Source organism: Lepisosteus platostomus, chromosome 5 (genome assembly GCF_059453375.1).
Source record: "Lepisosteus platostomus isolate fLepPlt1 chromosome 5, fLepPlt1.hap1, whole genome shotgun sequence".
Taxonomy (NCBI): Eukaryota; Metazoa; Chordata; class Actinopteri; order Semionotiformes; family Lepisosteidae; genus Lepisosteus; species Lepisosteus platostomus.
Genome location: NC_142615.1, coordinates 22,807,998 through 22,833,069, shown reverse-complemented (window position 1 = coordinate 22,833,069; position 25,072 = coordinate 22,807,998). Strand labels below are relative to the sequence as shown.

Here is a 25,072-nt window from a genome sequence, read left to right as displayed (position 1 = left end):
GGCTCTTTGGATCACAACATGATGTCCCCATCCTATTCCATAATGTAATTATATATAATAGAATACCTTAAAACACTGACCATTTCCTTACTAACTGCATGCGTTAAATTTGTACATCAGCACGTAGCAGGGGACACATTGCCACAATGTATTATCAATGTTAAATTACAACCGTAATATCGACAACATTAATAAATGCATATATTATTGAAATTGAAAACATATCTAACACTGCATCTTTTCCAGTTATATACCAAAATGCATTGCTGATATTCGTTGGTCGCCATTTTGGTTAAATACCATCACGTTTTTCAATGAAGGAGAAATCTGCAAAAATCTCAGCAATCCTCTTTTCACAAGTAAGTATAAATAATAATAATACTATTTTAATGCATCAGGTCTTACTTAATATAAATTTAATGAAAAATAGTATGTTAATAAGCAATAAATGGCACATTAGTGTAAAAGTGAAGATCACACAAAATCAACTACAACTGTGGGAATTTAAAATTTTTAAGATTATAAATTACATGTAGCACGTTAGCAACACTACAGTAATGCTAATATAACAATAGTGTAAGAAAATCCTGACCAAATTCCTTTCAAATATTGATACAAGATGTGAATGATTTCAGAGTTTCAGAAGTGGGTATTGAGTCTCCTATAGAGATCAGAGATGAATTGAGGCATGTGGGAAGGTGTACAAAACCATCGGACTCCCAGTTCCACATCAAGAGGCTGAGCACAGTGGAAGAGTTCTGTACACGCAAGCGAGTCCTTGCTGCTTGTATGATATTATATTCTCTCTGTGGTGTAGAAAATATTCACTACTAGTATTCTTGGTTACAAATAGGTCATAATATGACAGCCTACATCTGATTAATATGATCCATCTCTGGCATACTTTCTTTTTTTAGTTTATAATGTATAATCTTGCTTATCTTTTAATGCCAAAATAAAGTGTTTTAAAAAAGCTCCATGTGGTCACTTTGTAATCTAAGGTTGAGCAAATACTGCAGAAAAGTGCAGTTAATATGTGAAAATGTGTTCATTCCATTGAATGGTCATGTGTAATGTGTATCTCTGATTAGTTGATTAATGAAGACCCAGTAGTAAAAATAGCTTCTAATATTATTTCTAATATAATATTATTTCCAAATAAACCAGCTTTGGAGAGTAGGTGGAAGTGATGTCAGAGTGTGTTTGCAGTGTTGTCAAGGTATAGCTTATTGATTTTTAAGATATTTTTACATTAAATGTTTACTTTGATCAAGTTTAAGTATCCACAAAATTTAGCTTATAGATACCTATGTGTTAACCACTTAATTTGCAAGGTGTAAAACTACAAACTTTTCTTTTAAAATATAAGGATTACAGTAGTACATTTGATCCTAAATATTTGAGTAAATAAATATTGAGTGGAAACTTACTTGAAAAATGTCTAAGCTCAGTGATAATTGGTTTTCAGACTTATGACAAATTAACTAATGATGGAATTCAACTTCGCTGGCACAAGCCGGAAAGATCAATGACAAAAGAGGTGCCTGGGAGACACAAATCTTTCTAGAGCAATTTAAGGTACTCTTATTCTATCTTGTACTTTCAAACTTTGGGTACTCTTTACTTAGGACAGACTTAATTGCTCAATTATTATGATGCGAGCTAAACTTAATACATTGATTAAGCTTTGAGCTTAGTAAACCTTAATGGTTCTTTTTTGAGATTATATTCAAGAAGAGATTAATCATCATTTATCTGAGCACTAATATTCTAAAATTTTCTCCTAGCTGTGGTGCTGAAGTCCCATCCAACAGTAACAGAAAAAGAAATAAAGGAGCACACAATGCATATGCAAGGCAGGGGGCCTAGAAGTCTGGACACTGAAGATGATAAAATGCTGGTTCTAACTGTTAGGACAATTACACAGGGCTTTTCAAATGGTGAACAGCAAAAATCATCTTAACTTCACATTGTAATATTTTTTTCTTTGAGATATAGAACTTGTAAATTTTGAAACTTATATTTGATTCGAAGTGTGTTTTTGAGTTAAATATTAGCGTGTTCATGTAATTAGTTTGTGTTTGTCTTTATATATATATATTGCCTTGTAATGTTGCCATAGCCAAAATGTAATGTAGTGGCTCTCTGAAGGCACCAGTTCTGTAGGGTTTGGGCATTTACTGAGACAATTATTAATTGTAGCAGTAAATCAAAAAGTTGATTCTTTTGATGGCTTTAGAATCCAACCATGCGACATAACTCAAACAACACACACACACAGGTACTAATACACGAGGATACATTTATTAATACATAGAATATGCATGTAAACCTAACAGATCTTATCGAGAGGGTTATCAGAATACAAAAGGTATATATTCAGTCAGTTACAAAGTGTTACACATATCAAGAGGACATACGTTCAGTATATCATTCATTAAGAATGCTGTACAGTCATTTGTTTCGTAAATGAACGTGGTTACAACTTCTACATTAGATACTCAAAACAAGTACATAACTCTTAGGAATTAAATTGATATCAACTGGTTGGGATAACAATTGAATTCTCGAGCAGTAATGCAGTGAAGTTGAATACTCATCCAATCTCTGGGGATTCAGATCTCCTGCGGGCTCAAAGAAACAGTTGCAGGCTGTTTCTGTCCAATCCGCGCTCTCTGGCTGTGTGCCGGGCTGCGCTGTGCGGCTTGCGACGGTGCGCTGCAGATGCTCACTGACCGGCTAGTTAGTGTTGGCTTTAACTAGCAAGGTTTGCACACAGGAGAAAAGATGACTGTGGGTCCCAGCAAGTCAGGAAGAGGACCGGTTTGTTCCTGATGAAGAGCTAGTTCTGAATAGTGATTCAGCTGTCCACAGTTCCGACCTGTTCACGAGGCCTGCTGCTGGTGCTAACCTCGGGTGGATCCTCTGGTTACTCTCTGGCAACCTCCGCTCTAGACTCTTAGAACAAAGGAAAGTTCTGGCACTCGGACACATTGGCCGTTCCGTGGTTGTCCGGGCTGAGTCTCAGGATGGTCAGGAGGCGCGCTGCGAGAATGTCCTGCCCTTGGGAGCCTTCTGCTCCTGGGCCGTCCTGCCCTGGAATTCTCCTTTGAATTCCCTTTAGAACAGTCCACAGAATTCTCCTGAATCTTACTGAATCTCCCAGGCTCTCTGTGTTGCCTGTTTTTACCTGGAGGAACTTCAGCTCATTCATTGGCTGAAAGTTCCATGGGCATCAGAGTCCCACGTGGGTTACTCGGCCCTACCAGTCCCTGATTGGTTGATCAAGGTGAGATATGAGTCACTTACTCATGACACTTAGGAATGCAGTCCAGATGTCCATCTGGCACTCCCTAGACAGATAGGCGCCAATGGATGACCATTGATCATGATAGCCAGGCTTACCTAAGTGCATCCCCCTTTGGAAGCTGTCCTTATCAAAGGAACCTTAAATCAGCCTGCATGAATAGTTTCTCTGTGGCTGCACCACAGAGATGAACAGAGAGATGAGGCCTAATTTGGGAAAGCTCAGAAACACTTAATTCTGCCTTATTAATAAGCCTCGCCACTACACCATGTCACTAGTATTTGTAGCTGAAGTTTACAAGTTGTGTTTTTTTATGATGATTAGCCATATGTTGATTACAATATTGTATATAATGTATAATTTGAACTACATATTTCTCAGGTGTGAATGATTGTAAATTTTCAGAATACATTTCTAAACCAAATCACTGGCTTGATTTACTAGTTTCTACACCTGTAAAACCTATCTTTGATGCATAATAGATCTTTAACCATATATCTATAATAGTCCTCTACAGTTATCCGTATAATAGAACTCCAACCATTTAAGTATAATGAACATATAATCATAGACGTATAATTGACGTATAACAATAGACGTATATTAGAATTTCATTCTAGACCAATTACAGACCACATTTATACATCTAAGGTATATGTTTAAAAGACATATATTATACATCTTTTGCCCACTGGGAAAATGGGAGAATTCTGCCGGCGCCGTAGCTGAGTTGGTTTAAGTACCTGTCTCGTTAACTGGAGATCCTGGCTCCACATCCCAGCTGTACCTTTCTTCCTGTCTTTTTGTGCCGAAACTACCATTTTGGACAGCCGCATAGGGCATTTCCATTCTGCAACAACTTGTTTTTCAAGAAATTCATACAGCTTGTGAAAAATGAAATTTAATTCTTGGCTATCAGAGCCGTAGAAATATTGCCGACTGGCAAGAAAATGCAAGCAATGTTTATTTTTTTACCGGAAAGGTGCGAATGGAGCAACCTTTCATCAGTCTCTGTGGCGCAATCGGTGAGCGCGTTCGGCTGTTAACTGAAAGGTTGGTGATTCAAGCCCACCCAGGGACGAGCTTCTTATTATTGTCAATGTAAACACTGTCTCCGCTAAAGCCGAAACCTTAACCTTCTTTATATTTGCCGAAAATGCAAGTCTTTTGCCCGTGTCCAACAACAACACTTGAGACCGGGGAAGTCCAATAGTGATCAACACCGCAACTCCCCAGACAACCATATTCACCCATGGAAAAGTATCTTTGAAGGGCTGGCGGGAGATATCATTTATACTCCTGTTGCGTCTTCTGCTAAAATAGCTTAGAAATACAACGCGGATTTGTTTGAGAATTTGACAAGCATTGTTACGTTAGCACTGTGAAGTTGGATGTTGATATTTTGATATATTTACCTTCATTTTAACATAAATATAAACATAAATGCTGTACAATCTATGCTGTACAGTCAAGCACAGGTATATTTTGAGTCTCGTGCTGATCGTCCTGTGGATCCAAAAGAAATTTTTAAAGCTGATAAATTTCCAATTGTAATTTGCATCTAGCTACAACGTCCCTGGAAAAGAGATTTTATTAGTTGCGTGCAATCGGTATCTTTTACTTTACGTATGGTAGTGGAAATAGTTTTAAAAACGTTTTCTAAAGAAGATTGTATTGCCAGGACCTGCCTTTAGCGCTCAGTAGCGATTACGCTGTTGATATAGATGGAGAAGAAATGTAAGATGAGTTGATGATCTAAGCTAAAATAGCCCTAACACGCCTCCTGTAACAGTGTTTGTATTCATAGCAAGTAATATTCTTTTTCAAACCCGAACGTTCCTTTTGCATTAAGTGTTATGTAACCATTAGCGGTTTCGGGAGCTTCTGAAGAGCGCACTTTTCCAAACTGAAGCCTATTAGAACATTATTCAACATGCACCATGGCCCAGAATCGTGCATCGGGACAAAGATTAACATCCATTGAAAGTACTCCCAAATAAAAGATTTGACCGAAAAATTAAAAGAGTAGGCAAGTATTAAAACAAAACCATAACTTCTTGACTTACAATCTCTTTCCTGGGTCAGGCCATGTCAAATAACATGAGCAGTAGAATCATGCCGAGGTTGTGAGTTCAAGCCTCACCTGGAGCAGCCTGGTTTTCTGTCTTGACAGGTAAACAGTGTTTTGTGTTATTTGCTAAATGGAGAGAGGATTCTGTGTTAATTGTGAAATAACAGTGCAGTACAGAACACCCAGTCAGGAGCTTATTCAGTGAATCATCTTGAACACAACAAGAGAAAAGACACACTGCCCATACGTGAAACATCACGTCCGGCTTTAGAGACAGTAACATCAGAGAATGGAAGTTTCAGACCTCCTTCTTGTTACAGGTTCAAGCAAACCTGAAAGTTAGGGAGTGTTTGGTCACTTTTGTATGAAAAAGTGTCTGAAGCCTGTAATTATAATTTGCCCTTTTTTAATTGTGGTTGAAATCCACTCCCATGTACCAAGACCTTACAGTATATTCATGTTTACTTAAATGACTATTGGACTATTGGACATTAGTTGGTGTTTTTTTTTTGTAACGATTTGCTATTTCATGCAGGAAAGAAAGGAACCCAGACCCAACGTTTGCTTTCAGGTGGGGTTCATTTACATAACAGACTATTTCAAAGGAGCCTGTTTAAATCACACAACCCCGGTAGAAGTCGAATCGACAATCTTATAAACCGAAATCAGACGCGTTATCCATTAAACCACTAGCCCGTCACGTAAATGAATTGCACCATGGTGAGTTCAGTGCCGCTACTAGTAATACCCCACCCCCATCTTAAAATTCTAAGTGAGAAACGTGTTTTCTACATTTTTTTTTGTTTTAAAAAATCACTTTTAAGCAGACAAAGCCTTTATGTGTCGCTCTGAACTTCTAATTCATTTAGAATTCCAAGACAAAAGCGTTTCGTTCCACAACGGCGTGAAATGATCACGTCTTTCACTCTACTTCTCTCTAGTAGTAAAGCAGATCTTGCTAGGTGAGCATTTGCTCCGGTAAATTAGGTCACTTTTCATGTTAACTCACTTCTTCTAAACACAACATTTCCTGTTGCATGTTTTTTCCATGAAAAAAGACATTTTCCCTTACATGATTTCTCGTTTTGTTTCATCAAAGTGTACAGAAAGAAGAAAGAAAGGAAAAGTGTCGTAAATGAACTCTGTCCCCCTTGGGAGATGTCAAGCGCATTGGACATGAAAAGTGCCCAATAAAAGCCATTTCTCTTCATTTCTCTTACGGTCAGGGCTCCTGTTCCGTGTAAAGGAGGCAGCTTGCTCAGCCGGCAGACTCAGGGCTTAGTGAACGCAGATGGCTCAGAGCGGTGTGTCCAAGCGGCTATAAAAGTAGGCTGGGCAAACGATTTTTACAATTTTTAAAAAATAAATAAAAAATGAGATATAATGATGTGTTCCTGTTTAACTTAGACATTGCAGGACTTTAAAACATATAAAAACAGGTTTTGAGAGTTAAAAACCACTTTTAATGCGCAAAAAATGGGTGATTTTTCTTCCTCGTGATCAGCTCAGAATCTTTGTGTACAGTGTAAGGTTTATGCTTCTTAATTAAACATTTAAAATACACGAATTCCATAAAGACAACACACGTTTCGAAGAGAAAAAATTCCATTCTTTTCTCTTCCTGGTGTGTGAAACTGATCAGCAGGTCTTTTTTTCCCCCAATCAGAGGCTCTGAAAATAGCGTACCGCCCACTGCGCTCCGTCAGAGAGGGGCGCGGCACCAAGAGAGGGAGGAGGCGCGAAGCTCAGCAATACAGAACGAACGTTCTGCTGCCTGGAGCGCTTATGGCAGCAATCACGTCTGCATTTATAACTTAGTTTTTAAAATTAAGCAATATGAACCATCTCTTTTTACTTTAAAGTCACTTAATTATCATTAAGCACAGCTTATTCACCACTTAGACTACTTTTTGATACCATCCTTAGACAAAGCAGAAACTTCTTGTTCTGTCTAATGACATTACAAGTGGAAAGATTACAGATTTTAATCGTCTTTAATTGTTACGTTATACATTTTAGAAACGTTTCATCCATACAAACACCACAAAACTATTCTCGATTGTATTTCTGAATGGTATGTTACACTTAGTTCACTGTTTTAAATACATCTAATTAAGAAAGTTAGGTGTTAGCATCAACTATTAGCAATCAATATTAAATTTAGCACTGTAATAAGTTGTTGCACTTTCCCCCGCATCTTGTAAAAATATATTTTCATTGTTCAAATATACATTAAATCTGACTGTCATATAATAAGTTAAATACAAAACTAAAGAAAAAATAGAGTTAAATATAATTCAAAATATTTTGCTAACAAAGTTAACTGTTTATAAATAATAAATTGTATTAACTAAAGAGTAGGATGGCACAGTTGTTAGTATGCTTTTTGTTTTGTTTCTTTTTCATAAATACAACAGTAGTACCTGATGTCTCAGTGGCTTTCAAAATTAAATTATGCATGCAAACCTGTGAACTAGAAAGATAACTAAGATATCCATCCATTTATAATGGTGGCAAAGTGGTTAGCATTGCTATCTTGCAGCACTGGGGTCCTAGGTTCAATTCCTGCCATCCTGTGTGTGTGGGGTTTGCATGTTCTCTCTGGGTTACATGGTTTTTCTCCATATGTGTGATATGACTCCCTCTCGCACTCCAAAACATACTGGTAAGTTAATGGGTTTATGGGAAAACTGGCCCTGGTGTGTGTGTGTTTGTGTCTGTCTGTCCTGTGATGGACTGGCGCTATGTCCAGGGTGTATTTTGCCTTGTGTCCGTTGCTTACTGGGATAGGCTCCAAATCCTCTGTACTGGATAAAGAGATTAGAAATGGATGGAAGTAAAGGCACTGTGTGGATGGAACTATACACAGTGTTAGAAACCCACTATGAAATGGCAGCATCTCACTGAGAATAAAATATTTTATAGTGCTGGCTTAAGGAAACAGCCTTTCCACCTCTCTTGCACATCAGTATCCATACCTAGTTATTTAAACAAATTGCCTCTAATTATAAACATCTTAATATGCTGGCTCTGTGGATCCGCATCAGCTACAGTATGTTTGCCCATTCCTTCAATTCATGTGCATCCAACACACAGTTCAATGCTAGCAACTACACAAAATCTAAAATACAATCCTCATTTCATACAGTCTGTTAACTTCATCATCTTCATCAAAAGTATGCCTAACCCCATTAGGAAGTGTTCTTGTTATCATTGTATTCCTCAGCTATCCCAAAATTATCTTCTTCTTACCAACATCTCTAGTCTTTTATCCTGCAATAACTCAGTCAACACTTAAATCTCCAAAAGCTGCTTGTGTTAATTTCTTTAAATCACAAATATCATGTGTAAATACTGGCCATGTAATACTCTGCATTGTGGAATAATAGTTTATTTTAAAGGGAACTAGAGAAACTAAGAACTAGAGAAATCAAGGCTTTTTTTCTAGAATTAATAAATGCACATCCTGTTCACTGGGGAAATTAAATCCACACTGAGCAATCTTCAATATGTTCAGAATATGACAGCGAGAATCCTATCAGGGATGCATTACACCTGTTTTCAAGTCCTTGCATTGGTTACCTATAAGGTTTCGAGTCAACTTCAAAATCCTCATCCTCATTCAGTACCTACAGTATATGGCTTATTATCTGTCTACTCCCCACCTTTGTCCGTCTGACTCTGGTCTACTAGCTGTCCTCAAGAACATCTACATTCTGTGGGTGACAGGGTCTTCTCTAGCTGCACCCCAGAGCTCTCAATTTGTATTCCCAGTGATATCAGTCACGTACCCTGAGTGCATTTAAATCTAACCTCAGAACCTTTCTTTTCAGAAGACTTAGTGTCTGTATCTGCTTCATTTTCTAATTTTGGTAGCACCTCTAACTGCTTGTCTTTCTTATATGTATTTACTTTGTAATCTGTGGTCCTTTTATCTGTTTTTATATCTACTGTATTGCTTTGAGATGCCACTTTTAAAGGTGATATATAAAATAAAGTTTTTTATTATTGTTATGGAGAAACATGATCAGTTTTCCCTGGTTCAGATAAAAAGATCTAAAGTATACTAGTTTGTCACTCTTCTCATTCCCTTTGCTAAATAATTTTTAATACTAATCTGATCAATCTAAATGCCTGTTTTCTGTGCTTTCTCTATCCTACTAATTTGCAATTATTCTGAAAATTTTCTTCTTGAAATAACTCATTTCTAAATACCTTTTTTCACTGTTAACATCTTGCAGCAACTCTGCGACAAAATATACACTTAGCACAGTTCATCCTGCTACCAACATTGAATAAAAAAAATCTTAAGATTTCAATATTTATGTCTTTATTTAGTGGTTTCATTAGTGACAAAGGCTAAACTTTCTTGGAAAAATGTATTTTATGTGTTGCGGAAAAAACTGACTTGCTTTAACAAAGTATGTTTACAAATCTTTTCACCTGGCAATCTACTTGAATGCCCAACTATCTGAGAAGCCCTCCATGAAACCATGGTTGCTATTAATTCATTTAGGGCTCATTGACAGAATTGCTGTTTTTTATGCATGCTAATTTTCTGATTCCTCACTCTGTTTCATATTTATAGATAAGACTTTATTGATCGCGAAGGGAAATTGATGTACATGTTCATGTACATGATGAACATGTTTGCATGTTCTTTTGTAACATACACCTTTTTGTGATTTTTTTGTATATCTAAGCAAGTGTTCCTGCATCCCTCTTCTGCACTATAGTCATGGCTTTTTTTCTGTTTGCTTATTTCAAAGCAACACCTGCTCCATTTCTAAAACTTTTTACTCATGTGCATTTTTGTATTTTTTACACCTCTAGCACTTTAACATCATGAATTTTCATTTGCCTTAATTTGTAGAATGAACTTGAGTTTTAGCCTAAAAAAGCTTAAGTTTTCATTATCTTTTGTTTCTTGTCCTACAACTGTTATTATTGATCACCGAATTATTGTTCTTGACATGACTTCATTCAGCCTTTCCAGAGAGAGGCAGAGAGAGTGCTGTTTCTGGTGCGATCTTTTGCAGCTGACATTTCACTGTTTTAAATGAACAAGAAATTAGATTGCTCATAGATCACTTATCCAAATAAACACAGCGTAATTCCCCTCCGAAAATCCTCTTTTTCTTGTTCGTTTTAGAGACCTTGATCGAAACTGATTTTAGATGTCAGAAAGGATTTATTTTCTCTGTATTTCCTACATTGCTTTGTCGAGATTTTAACTTTATATCAAACTTTATCTAGGCTCAGATTTCAACTATAAATCGTACAGTAATTAATAGCAGTAAATACTGATGTTTTACGCCCTCTTACCACAAAAATATATATGTTTTGTAGCTGGGATTAACTTTATTTCGTACGCGTAGCTGCTACCATTCGGACACGGACGGTTAAACATGGCGGCAAATCAGACACCCAGAGAGGGGGGGGGGGGGCGTCTTCTCGCCTCCATAACTAAAATGCCAAATAGGAGTGGCTTAAGCGAAATACACAGTCGTGTAACTGACAGTTTGAGGTACCCTATCGTGTAAATTTCGCTTTGTTGCTGATAGGTTAAGCTTTCGAAACTCTGCCCCAAAGTCATGTGACTGATTTTTGCCCTGTTTCGTTGGTTAAACGCAATGATCACAAGCACCACCATGGTTACTGGGATGTGTAGTTTTTAATTCCATTTGAATTATAACTGTACGTACTGTCTTCATATTTGGCCAGGGCTTTAAAGAGAAGGCGCGCCAAAAAGGTTCGGTGCCGTCGTCTCCGCTTTAAAGGTACCCCCGTGCTGGAAGAATTTGACCTCGGAAAGTTTGCCCAGCGTACCTTTATCCCACCTATCTCCAAAGCTTTTATACCTCTCTTGATAGGCTAAAGCACACTCCTGCAACATCAACACATCTCCCTCTCTCCGCTGGAGGTAATCAAAGACAGGCTGGCATTTAACTCTGTCATTGATACCTCTGGTGTTAAGAGAAATTATGTTTAGAGCCATATTACATAAGAAAGAGTAACCAGTCTTTACAAAACACATTTCTCTTCTGTCTCACCTGTTACCTTCTTCTTTTTCTTTTTCTTCTTACTAATTTCCTGCCAGGCATCCTCTGAATGAGCCTTCATCAGGGTGGCAGCAGTAAAAGCTTTCACTGGGTCCATCTCAAGGAAGGGGGTGGAGGGGTTCCAGCTGTCCCCATCGCCATGCTCTCCTTCCTCCTCACTTGGGGAGAAAACAGAGTCATTTTTCCTTTTCCTCAAGTCCAGCTCCTGGGAGCACTGAGGGTAATGGGGTGCAGCCGATGCACCAGTCTCCTCTTCCCCCTCACCCACCATCTGCTGCAGATCCTCCGTGATGGACTGGATGGAGGAGAGGAGGGCATATGTAGCACTTGTAGAGTCTGAGAAAAGCAGCTCCGCTGAATCCTGGGTATCCTCGCTGGACCCGCTCCACCGGGGGACACCACACTGGCCCTCGTTCTGAGGAGCAGGAGTGGGGGAGGGGTCCTCGCTGTTCTCGGGGGTTTTCAAACCCTCGTGCTTGTCTGGTGCAGTCCGCGGTTGTGGGGGCGTAGTGGATTTCTCTTCCACCGGACCCGGAGCCACAGCAGGACTGATCCTGGCTGGAGGCAGAGAGTCTTTGTCCAACAAGGGTTCTTTGTTTGACTTGTTGTTTGCTTTGGCTTTTCGGGCCGGTTTGGCTGAAACAAGCACTGCCTAATTCTTTCTCATTTTGAGTTTATTGGCGTTCTTAAAAACGTGTCCTTCCGAGCCACATAAATTGCACTTTGGCAGCATTGAACAGTCAGAGGCTAAATGTCCCTGTTTGCCACAGGTCTTGCAGCATTTCACAGTGCAGGACGATGCCAGGTGTCCCACAGCACCACAGCGCCGGCACACCTTTGGTTGTCCCACATAAAAAACATAGCCATTGCAGGTGCCCAGCCGGATTGTAGAGGGCAGATGCCTTAAGCCTCCATTTACATTGTCCGGTAGCAAGCGAACCTCGAATTTCCTTGCTCCTGTTTTTATACCGTCAACATCTCTAACCTCAGTTCCATGGTGGACGGTGCAGTACTGGTTAAGCCAGGTGTGAATGTCCTCCGGCTTTGCCAGTTGCGAGAACATAACAACATGCACCGTTTTCCTCTCTCTCTGTGTCAGAGGCTGCAAGTTGATCTTCTCAAGGGCAGGAACTTTCCCTCTTTTGCCTCAAACACATCCACACATTGTTCAAACAGAGAATAGGTAGCAAAAACAACCTCAAATGCTTTCTGACCTGGGAGAGCGAAGATGAAATCCAAGTGCTGAGGTTCAAAGCCAAGTTCCTTCTGCAACACTTTTCTGCTGAACTGCATACGATCCATGAAGAGGTCATCCAAAAGCTCAAAACGCACAGCATTCTTGCGGTATCCAAAAGTTGCCATTTTCTGAACTGCAAAACAAACACTGCTTCCACAAAACAAGAAAACAATCCAACTACTCCACCTACAGGCTGATCAAGGTATCTCCCCTGCCAGGTAAGTATGAGCTGTACAAGCCCCTGCAAGCGGCCCGCACCCACAGCACAAAGCGCGCAGCCTAGGCCAGCTCCTCGCCCCGCACACCACCGCCTCCTGCTGGGCCCACTCTTTCGCACACTCACACGCCACACTAACACTCAAAAGGGTGGGCAAAACGAGAAAACGAGCGTGCCGTTTCCTACACATCTGCAGTCGCCAATGCGCATTCGCAGCATGTCCCGGGACGCAATTCGGCCTCATTTGCATAACACCAGACCAGCAGATCGCTACGCAAGCTCACGTCGTACGCCTGCCACACACACTGTATTATTATTACTGAGAGAGAGGCTCACTGTCTGTTCCTCAGGCTGGGACAGGAGGTCACACACTGTATTATTATTATTGAGAGACAGGCTCACAGTCTGTTACTCAGGCTGGGACAGGAAATCACACACTGTATTATTATTATTGAGTGACAGGCTCACTGTCTGTTCCTCAGGCTTGGACAGGAGATCACACTGTATTATTATTATTGAGAGACAAGCTCACTGTTCCTCAGGCTGGGACAGGAGATGACACACTGTATTATTATTATTGAGAGACAGGCTCACAGTCTGTTACTCAGGCTGGGACAGGAAATCACACACTGTATTATTATTATTGAGTGACAGGCTCACTGTCTGTTCCTCAGGCTTGGACAGGAGATCACACTGTATTATTATTATTGAGAGACAAGCTCACTGTTCCTCAGGCTGGGACAGGAGATGACACACTGTATTATTATTATTGAGAGACAGGCTCACTGTCTGTTCCTCAGGCTAGGGTAGGATATCACACACTGTATTATTATTATAGAGAGACAGGCTCATGGTTCCTCAGGCTGGGACAGTAGATCACACTGTATTATTATTATTGACAGATAAACTCACTGTTCCTCAGGCTGGGACAGTAGATCACACTGTATTTTTATTATTGAGAGACAAGCTCACTGTTCCTCAGGCTGGGACAGGAGATCACACACTGTATTATTATTATTGAGAGAGAGGCTCACTGTCTGTTCCTCAGGCTGGGACAGGAAGTCACACACTGTATTATTATTATTATTGAGAGACAGGTTCACTGTCTGTTCCTCAGGCTAGTACAGGAGATCACGCACTGTATTATTATTATTGAGATACAGGCTCACTCTGTGTTCCTGAGGCTGGGACAGTAGATCACACTGTATTATAATTATTGAGATGCTGACTCACTGTTTCCCAGGCTGGGACAGGAGATCACACACTATATTATTATTGAGAGACAGGCTCACTGTCTGTTCCTCTGGCTGGGGCAGGGAATCACACACTGTTTTAGTATTATTGAGAGACGGGCTCGCTGTCTGCTCCTCAGGCTGGGACATGAGATCACACACTGTTGTAGTGTTCTCTCACGAGGCACCGGTTCTGTAGGGGTTTGGGTATTTACTGGTACAATTATTTTTGTGGCAGTAAATCACAAAATTGATTATTTTAATGGTCTTAGAATCCAACCATGCGATATAACTCAAACAACGCACATACAGGTACTAATACACGAGGATACATTTATTAATATATAGAATATGCATGTAAACCTAACAGATCTTATCGAGAGGGTTATCAGAATACAAAAGGTATATATTCAGTCAGTTACAAAGTGTTACACATATCAAGAGGACATACGTTCAGTATATCATTCATTAAGAATGCTGTACAGTCATTTGTTTCGTAAATGAACGTGGTTACAACTTCTACATTAGATACTCAAAACAAGTACATAACTCTTAGGAATTAAATTGATATCAACTGGTTGGGATAACAATTGAATTCTCGAGCAGTAATGCAGTGAAGTTGAATACTCATCCAATCTCTGGGGATTCAGATCTCCTGCGGGCTCAAAGAAACAGTTGCAGGCTGTTTCTGTCCAATCCGCGCTCTCTGGCTGTGTGCCGGGCTGCGCTGTGCGGCTTGCGACGGTGCGCTGCAGATGCTCACTGACCGGCTAGTTAGTGTTGGCTTTAACTAGCAAGGTTTGCACACAGGAGAAAAGATGACTGTGGGTCCCAGCAAGTCAGGAAGAGGACCGGTTTGTTCCTGATGAAGAGCTAGTTCTGAATAGTGATTCAGCTGTCCACAGTTCCGACCTGTTCACGAGGCCTGCTGCTGGTGCTAACCTCGGGTGGATCCTCTGGTTACTCTCTGGCAACCTCCGCTCTAGACTCTTAGAACAAAGGAAAGTTCTGGCACTCGGACACATTGGCCGTTCCGTGGTTGTCCGGGCTGAGTCTCAGGATGGTCAGGAGGCGCGCTGCGAGAATGTCCTGCCCTTGGGAGCCTTCTGCTCCTGGGCCGTCCTGCCCTGGAATTCTCCTTTGAATTCCCTTTAGAACAGTCCACAGAATTCTCCTGAATCTTACTGAATCTCCCAGGCTCTCTGTGTTGCCTGTTTTTACCTGGAGGAACTTCAGCTCATTCATTGGCTGAAAGTTCCATGGGCATCAGAGTCCCACGTGGGTTACTCGGCCCTACCAGTCCCTGATTGGTTGATCAAGGTGAGATATGAGTCACTTACTCATGACACTTAGGAATGCAGTCCAGATGTCCATCTGGCACTCCCTAGACAGATAGGCGCCAATGGATGACCATTGATCATGATAGCCAGGCTTACCTAAGTGCATCCCCCTTTGGAAGCTGTCCTTATCAAAGGAACCTTAAATCAGCCTGCATGAATAGTTTCTCTGTGGCTGCACCACAGAGATGAACAGAGAGATGAGGCCTAATTTGGGAAAGCTCAGAAACACTTAATTCTGCCTTATTAATAAGCCTCGCCACTACACCATGTCACTAGTATTTGTAGCTGAAGTTTACAAGTTGTGTTTTTTTATGATGATTAGCCATATGTTGATTACAATATTGTATATAATGTATAATTTGAACTACATATTTCTCAGGTGTGAATGATTGTAAATTTTCAGAATACATTTCTAAACCAAATCACTGGCTTGATTTACTAGTTTCTACACCTGTAAAACCTATCTTTGATGCATAATAGATCTTTAACCATATATCTATAATAGTCCTCTACAGTTATCCGTATAATAGAACTCCAACCATTTAAGTATAATGAACATATAATCATAGACGTATAATTGACGTATAACAATAGACGTATATTAGAATTTCATTCTAGACCAATTACAGACCACATTTATACATCTAAGGTATATGTTTAAAAGACATATATTATACATCTTTTGCCCACTGGGAAAATGGGAGAATTCTGCCGGCGCCGTAGCTGAGTTGGTTTAAGTACCTGTCTCGTTAACTGGAGATCCTGGCTCCACATCCCAGCTGTACCTTTCTTCCTGTCTTTTTGTGCCGAAACTACCATTTTGGACAGCCGCATAGGGCATTTCCATTCTGCAACAACTTGTTTTTCAAGAAATTCATACAGCTTGTGAAAAATGAAATTTAATTCTTGGCTATCAGAGCCGTAGAAATATTGCCGACTGGCAAGAAAATGCAAGCAATGTTTATTTTTTTACCGGAAAGGTGCGAATGGAGCAACCTTTCATCAGTCTCTGTGGCGCAATCGGTGAGCGCGTTCGGCTGTTAACTGAAAGGTTGGTGATTCAAGCCCACCCAGGGACGAGCTTCTTATTATTGTCAATGTAAACACTGTCTCCGCTAAAGCCGAAACCTTAACCTTCTTTATATTTGCCGAAAATGCAAGTCTTTTGCCCGTGTCCAACAACAACACTTGAGACCGGGGAAGTCCAATAGTGATCAACACCGCAACTCCCCAGACAACCATATTCACCCATGGAAAAGTATCTTTGAAGGGCTGGCGGGAGATATCATTTATACTCCTGTTGCGTCTTCTGCTAAAATAGCTTAGAAATACAACGCGGATTTGTTTGAGAATTTGACAAGCATTGTTACGTTAGCACTGTGAAGTTGGATGTTGATATTTTGATATATTTACCTTCATTTTAACATAAATATAAACATAAATGCTGTACAATCTATGCTGTACAGTCAAGCACAGGTATATTTTGAGTCTCGTGCTGATCGTCCTGTGGATCCAAAAGAAATTTTTAAAGCTGATAAATTTCCAATTGTAATTTGCATCTAGCTACAACGTCCCTGGAAAAGAGATTTTATTAGTTGCGTGCAATCGGTATCTTTTACTTTACGTATGGTAGTGGAAATAGTTTTAAAAACGTTTTCTAAAGAAGATTGTATTGCCAGGACCTGCCTTTAGCGCTCAGTAGCGATTACGCTGTTGATATAGATGGAGAAGAAATGTAAGATGAGTTGATGATCTAAGCTAAAATAGCCCTAACACGCCTCCTGTAACAGTGTTTGTATTCATAGCAAGTAATATTCTTTTTCAAACCCGAACGTTCCTTTTGCATTAAGTGTTATGTAACCATTAGCGGTTTCGGGAGCTTCTGAAGAGCGCACTTTTCCAAACTGAAGCCTATTAGAACATTATTCAACATGCACCATGGCCCAGAATCGTGCATCGGGACAAAGATTAACATCCATTGAAAGTACTCCCAAATAAAAGATTTGACCGAAAAATTAAAAGAGTAGGCAAGTATTAAAACAAAACCATAACTTCTTGACTTACAATCTCTTTCCTGGGTCAGGCCATGTCAAATAACATGAGCAGTAGAATCATGCCGAGGTTGTGAGTTCAAGCCTCACCTGGAGCAGCCTGGTTTTCTGTCTTGACAGGTAAACAGTGTTTTGTGTTATTTGCTAAATGGAGAGAGGATTCTGTGTTAATTGTGAAATAACAGTGCAGTACAGAACACCCAGTCAGGAGCTTATTCAGTGAATCATCTTGAACACAACAAGAGAAAAGACACACTGCCCATACGTGAAACATCACGTCCGGCTTTAGAGACAGTAACATCAGAGAATGGAAGTTTCAGACCTCCTTCTTGTTACAGGTTCAAGCAAACCTGAAAGTTAGGGAGTGTTTGGTCACTTTTGTATGAAAAAGTGTCTGAAGCCTGTAATTATAATTTGCCCTTTTTTAATTGTGGTTGAAATCCACTCCCATGTACCAAGACCTTACAGTATATTCATGTTTACTTAAATGACTATTGGACTATTGGACATTAGTTGGTGTTTTTTTTTTGTAACGATTTGCTATTTCATGCAGGAAAGAAAGGAACCCAGACCCAACGTTTGCTTTCAGGTGGGGTTCATTTACATAACAGACTATTTCAAAGGAGCCTGTTTAAATCACACAACCCCGGTAGAAGTCGAATCGACAATCTTATAAACCGAAATCAGACGCGTTATCCATTAAACCACTAGCCCGTCACGTAAATGAATTGCACCATGGTGAGTTCAGTGCCGCTACTAGTAATACCCCACCCCCATCTTAAAATTCTAAGTGAGAAACGTGTTTTCTACATTTTTTTTTGTTTTAAAAAATCACTTTTAAGCAGACAAAGCCTTTATGTGTCGCTCTGAACTTCTAATTCATTTAGAATTCCAAGACAAAAGCGTTTCGTTCCACAACGGCGTGAAATGATCACGTCTTTCACTCTACTTCTCTCTAGTAGTAAAGCAGATCTTGCTAGGTGAGCATTTGCTCCGGTAAATTAGGTCACTTTTCATGTTAACTCACTTCTTCTAAACACAACATTTCCTGTTGCATGTTTTTTCCATGAAAAAAGACATTTTCCCTTACATGATTTCTCGTTTTGTTTCATCAAAGTGTACAGAAAGAAGAAAGAAAGGAAAAGTGTCGTAAATGAACTCTGTCCCCCTTGGGAGATGTCAAGCGCATTGGACATGAAAAGTGCCCAATAAAAGCCATTTCTCTTCATTTCTCTTACGGTCAGGGCTCCTGTTCCGTGTAAAGGAGGCAGCTTGCTCAGCCGGCAGACTCAGGGCTTAGTGAACGCAGATGGCTCAGAGCGGTGTGTCCAAGCGGCTATAAAAGTAGGCTGGGCAAACGATTTTTACAATTTTTAAAAAATAAATAAAAAATGAGATATAATGATGTGTTCCTGTTTAACTTAGACATTGCAGGACTTTAAAACATATAAAAACAGGTTTTGAGAGTTAAAAACCACTTTTAATGCGCAAAAAATGGGTGATTTTTCTTCCTCGTGATCAGCTCAGAATCTTTGTGTACAGTGTAAGGTTTATGCTTCTTAATTAAACATTTAAAATACACGAATTCCATAAAGACAACACACGTTTCGAAGAGAAAAAATTCCATTCTTTTCTCTTCCTGGTGTGTGAAACTGATCAGCAGGTCTTTTTTTCCCCCAATCAGAGGCTCTGAAAATAGCGTACCGCCCACTGCGCTCCGTCAGAGAGGGGCGCGGCACCAAGAGAGGGAGGAGGCGCGAAGCTCAGCAATACAGAACGAACGTTCTGCTGCCTGGAGCGCTTATGGCAGCAATCACGTCTGCATTTATAACTTAGTTTTTAAAATTAAGCAATATGAACCATCTCTTTTTACTTTAAAGTCACTTAATTATCATTAAGCACAGCTTATTCACCACTTAGACTACTTTTTGATACCATCCTTAGACAAAGCAGAAACTTCTTGTTCTGTCTAATGACATTACAAGTGGAAAGATTACAGATTTTAATCGTCTTTAATTGTTACGTTATACATTTTAGAAACGTTTCATCCATACAAACACCACAAAACTATTCTCGATTGTATTTCTGAATGGTATGTTACACTTAGTTCACTGTTTTAAATACATCTAATTAAGAAAGTTAGGTGTTAGCATCAACTATTAGCAATCAATATTAAATTTAGCACTGTAATAAGTTGTTGCACTTTCCCCCGCATCTTGTAAAAATATATTTTCATTGTTCAAATATACATTAAATCTGACTGTCATATAATAAGTTAAATACAAAACTAAAGAAAAAATAGAGTTAAATATAATTCAAAATATTTTGCTAACAAAGTTAACTGTTTATAAATAATAAATTGTATTAACTAAAGAGTAGGATGGCACAGTTGTTAGTATGCTTTTTGTTTTGTTTCTTTTTCATAAATACAACAGTAGTACCTGATGTCTCAGTGGCTTTCAAAATTAAATTATGCATGCAAACCTGTGAACTAGAAAGATAACTAAGATATCCATCCATTTATAATGGTGGCAAAGTGGTTAGCATTGCTATCTTGCAGCACTGGGGTCCTAGGTTCAATTCCTGCCATCCTGTGTGTGTGGGGTTTGCATGTTCTCTCTGGGTTACATGGTTTTTCTCCATATGTGTGATATGACTCCCTCTCGCACTCCAAAACATACTGGTAAGTTAATGGGTTTATGGGAAAACTGGCCCTGGTGTGTGTGTGTTTGTGTCTGTCTGTCCTGTGATGGACTGGCGCTATGTCCAGGGTGTATTTTGCCTTGTGTCCGTTGCTTACTGGGATAGGCTCCAAATCCTCTGTACTGGATAAAGAGATTAGAAATGGATGGAAGTAAAGGCACTGTGTGGATGGAACTATACACAGTGTTAGAAACCCACTATGAAATGGCAGCATCTCACTGAGAATAAAATATTTTATAGTGCTGGCTTAAGGAAACAGCCTTTCCACCTCTCTTGCACATCAGTATCCATACCTAGTTATTTAAACAAATTGCCTCTAATTATAAACATCTTAATATGCTGGCTCTGTGGATCCGCATCAGCTACAGTATGTTTGCCCATTCCTTCAATTCATGTGCATCCAACACACAGTTCAATGCTAGCAACTACACAAAATCTAAAATACAATCCTCATTTCATACAGTCTGTTAACTTCATCATCTTCATCAAAAGTATGCCTAACCCCATTAGGAAGTGTTCTTGTTATCATTGTATTCCTCAGCTATCCCAAAATTATCTTCTTCTTACCAACATCTCTAGTCTTTTATCCTGCAATAACTCAGTCAACACTTAAATCTCCAAAAGCTGCTTGTGTTAATTTCTTTAAATCACAAATATCATGTGTAAATACTGGCCATGTAATACTCTGCATTGTGGAATAATAGTTTATTTTAAAGGGAACTAGAGAAACTAAGAACTAGAGAAATCAAGGCTTTTTTTCTAGAATTAATAAATGCACATCCTGTTCACTGGGGAAATTAAATCCACACTGAGCAATCTTCAATATGTTCAGAATATGACAGCGAGAATCCTATCAGGGATGCATTACACCTGTTTTCAAGTCCTTGCATTGGTTACCTATAAGGTTTCGAGTCAACTTCAAAATCCTCATCCTCATTCAGTACCTACAGTATATGGCTTATTATCTGTCTACTCCCCACCTTTGTCCGTCTGACTCTGGTCTACTAGCTGTCCTCAAGAACATCTACATTCTGTGGGTGACAGGGTCTTCTCTAGCTGCACCCCAGAGCTCTCAATTTGTATTCCCAGTGATATCAGTCACGTACCCTGAGTGCATTTAAATCTAACCTCAGAACCTTTCTTTTCAGAAGACTTAGTGTCTGTATCTGCTTCATTTTCTAATTTTGGTAGCACCTCTAACTGCTTGTCTTTCTTATATGTATTTACTTTGTAATCTGTGGTCCTTTTATCTGTTTTTATATCTACTGTATTGCTTTGAGATGCCACTTTTAAAGGTGATATATAAAATAAAGTTTTTTATTATTGTTATGGAGAAACATGATCAGTTTTCCCTGGTTCAGATAAAAAGATCTAAAGTATACTAGTTTGTCACTCTTCTCATTCCCTTTGCTAAATAATTTTTAATACTAATCTGATCAATCTAAATGCCTGTTTTCTGTGCTTTCTCTATCCTACTAATTTGCAATTATTCTGAAAATTTTCTTCTTGAAATAACTCATTTCTAAATACCTTTTTTCACTGTTAACATCTTGCAGCAACTCTGCGACAAAATATACACTTAGCACAGTTCATCCTGCTACCAACATTGAATAAAAAAAATCTTAAGATTTCAATATTTATGTCTTTATTTAGTGGTTTCATTAGTGACAAAGGCTAAACTTTCTTGGAAAAATGTATTTTATGTGTTGCGGAAAAAACTGACTTGCTTTAACAAAGTATGTTTACAAATCTTTTCACCTGGCAATCTACTTGAATGCCCAACTATCTGAGAAGCCCTCCATGAAACCATGGTTGCTATTAATTCATTTAGGGCTCATTGACAGAATTGCTGTTTTTTATGCATGCTAATTTTCTGATTCCTCACTCTGTTTCATATTTATAGATAAGACTTTATTGATCGCGAAGGGAAATTGATGTACATGTTCATGTACATGATGAACATGTTTGCATGTTCTTTTGTAACATACACCTTTTTGTGATTTTTTTGTATATCTAAGCAAGTGTTCCTGCATCCCTCTTCTGCACTATAGTCATGGCTTTTTTTCTGTTTGCTTATTTCAAAGCAACACCTGCTCCATTTCTAAAACTTTTTACTCATGTGCATTTTTGTATTTTTTACACCTCTAGCACTTTAACATCATGAATTTTCATTTGCCTTAATTTGTAGAATGAACTTGAGTTTTAGCCTAAAAAAGCTTAAGTTTTCATTATCTTTTGTTTCTTGTCCTACAACTGTTATTATTGATCACCGAATTATTGTTCTTGACATGACTTCATTCAGCCTTTCCAGAGAGAGGCAGAGAGAGTGCTGTTTCTGGTGCGATCTTTTGCAGCTGACATTTCACTGTTTTAAATGAACAAGAAATTAGATTGCTCATAGATCACTTATCCAAATAAACACAGCGTAATTCCCCTCCGAAAATCCTCTTTTTCTTGTTCGTTTTAGAGACCTTGATCGAAACTGATTTTAGATGTCAGAAAGGATTTATTTTCTCTGTATTTCCTACATTGCTTTGTCGAGATTTTAACTTTATATCAAACTTTATCTAGGCTCAGATTTCAACTATAAATCGTACAGTAATTAATAGCAGTAAATACTGATGTTTTACGCCCTCTTACCACAAAAATATATATGTTTTGTAGCTGGGATTAACTTTATTTCGTACGCGTAGCTGCTACCATTCGGACACGGACGGTTAAACATGGCGGCAAATCAGACACCCAGAGAGGGGGGGGGGGGGCGTCTTCTCGCCTCCATAACTAAAATGCCAAATAGGAGTGGCTTAAGCGAAATACACAGTCGTGTAACTGACAGTTTGAGGTACCCTATCGTGTAAATTTCGCTTTGTTGCTGATAGGTTAAGCTTTCGAAACTCTGCCCCAAAGTCATGTGACTGATTTTTGCCCTGTTTCGTTGGTTAAACGCAATGATCACAAGCACCACCATGGTTACTGGGATGTGTAGTTTTTAATTCCATTTGAATTATAACTGTACGTACTGTCTTCATATTTGGCCAGGGCTTTAAAGAGAAGGCGCGCCAAAAAGGTTCGGTGCCGTCGTCTCCGCTTTAAAGGTACCCCCGTGCTGGAAGAATTTGACCTCGGAAAGTTTGCCCAGCGTACCTTTATCCCACCTATCTCCAAAGCTTTTATACCTCTCTTGATAGGCTAAAGCACACTCCTGCAACATCAACACATCTCCCTCTCTCCGCTGGAGGTAATCAAAGACAGGCTGGCATTTAACTCTGTCATTGATACCTCTGGTGTTAAGAGAAATTATGTTTAGAGCCATATTACATAAGAAAGAGTAACCAGTCTTTACAAAACACATTTCTCTTCTGTCTCACCTGTTACCTTCTTCTTTTTCTTTTTCTTCTTACTAATTTCCTGCCAGGCATCCTCTGAATGAGCCTTCATCAGGGTGGCAGCAGTAAAAGCTTTCACTGGGTCCATCTCAAGGAAGGGGGTGGAGGGGTTCCAGCTGTCCCCATCGCCATGCTCTCCTTCCTCCTCACTTGGGGAGAAAACAGAGTCATTTTTCCTTTTCCTCAAGTCCAGCTCCTGGGAGCACTGAGGGTAATGGGGTGCAGCCGATGCACCAGTCTCCTCTTCCCCCTCACCCACCATCTGCTGCAGATCCTCCGTGATGGACTGGATGGAGGAGAGGAGGGCATATGTAGCACTTGTAGAGTCTGAGAAAAGCAGCTCCGCTGAATCCTGGGTATCCTCGCTGGACCCGCTCCACCGGGGGACACCACACTGGCCCTCGTTCTGAGGAGCAGGAGTGGGGGAGGGGTCCTCGCTGTTCTCGGGGGTTTTCAAACCCTCGTGCTTGTCTGGTGCAGTCCGCGGTTGTGGGGGCGTAGTGGATTTCTCTTCCACCGGACCCGGAGCCACAGCAGGACTGATCCTGGCTGGAGGCAGAGAGTCTTTGTCCAACAAGGGTTCTTTGTTTGACTTGTTGTTTGCTTTGGCTTTTCGGGCCGGTTTGGCTGAAACAAGCACTGCCTAATTCTTTCTCATTTTGAGTTTATTGGCGTTCTTAAAAACGTGTCCTTCCGAGCCACATAAATTGCACTTTGGCAGCATTGAACAGTCAGAGGCTAAATGTCCCTGTTTGCCACAGGTCTTGCAGCATTTCACAGTGCAGGACGATGCCAGGTGTCCCACAGCACCACAGCGCCGGCACACCTTTGGTTGTCCCACATAAAAAACATAGCCATTGCAGGTGCCCAGCCGGATTGTAGAGGGCAGATGCCTTAAGCCTCCATTTACATTGTCCGGTAGCAAGCAAACCTCGAATTTCCTTGCTCCTGTTTTTATACCGTCAACATCTCTAACCTCAGTTCCATGGTGGACGGTGCAGTACTGGTTAAGCCAGGTGTGAATGTCCTCCGGCTTTGCCAGTTGCGAGAACATAACAACATGCACCGTTTTCCTCTCTCTCTGTGTCAGAGGCTGCAAGTTGATCTTCTCAAGGGCAGGAACTTTCCCTCTTTTGCCTCAAACACATCCACACATTGTTCAAACAGAGAATAGGTAGCAAAAACAACCTCAAATGCTTTCTGACCTGGGAGAGCGAAGATGAAATCCAAGTGCTGAGGTTCAAAGCCAAGTTCCTTCTGCAACACTTTTCTGCTGAACTGCATACGATCCATGAAGAGGTCATCCAAAAGCTCAAAACGCACAGCATTCTTGCGGTATCCAAAAGTTGCCATTTTCTGAACTGCAAAACAAACACTGCTTCCACAAAACAAGAAAACAATCCAACTACTCCACCTACAGGCTGATCAAGGTATCTCCCCTGCCAGGTAAGTATGAGCTGTACAAG

The 25,072-nt window shown here is 39.9% G+C and overlaps 2 non-coding genes across 2 annotated transcripts; both read left to right on the top strand.

Annotated features, from left to right (window-relative positions):
* The first annotated feature begins 4,314 nt into the window (after nucleotides 1-4,314).
* trnan-guu (transfer RNA asparagine (anticodon GUU)) lies at nucleotides 4,315-4,388 on the top strand. Its single transcript has one exon. It is a non-coding gene; the product is annotated as a tRNA-Asn (tRNA).
* Nucleotides 4,389-16,471: 12,083 nt separating this feature from the next.
* trnan-guu (transfer RNA asparagine (anticodon GUU)) lies at nucleotides 16,472-16,545 on the top strand. The gene has a single exon. It is a non-coding gene; the product is annotated as a tRNA-Asn (tRNA).
* Nucleotides 16,546-25,072: the final 8,527 nt, after the last annotated feature.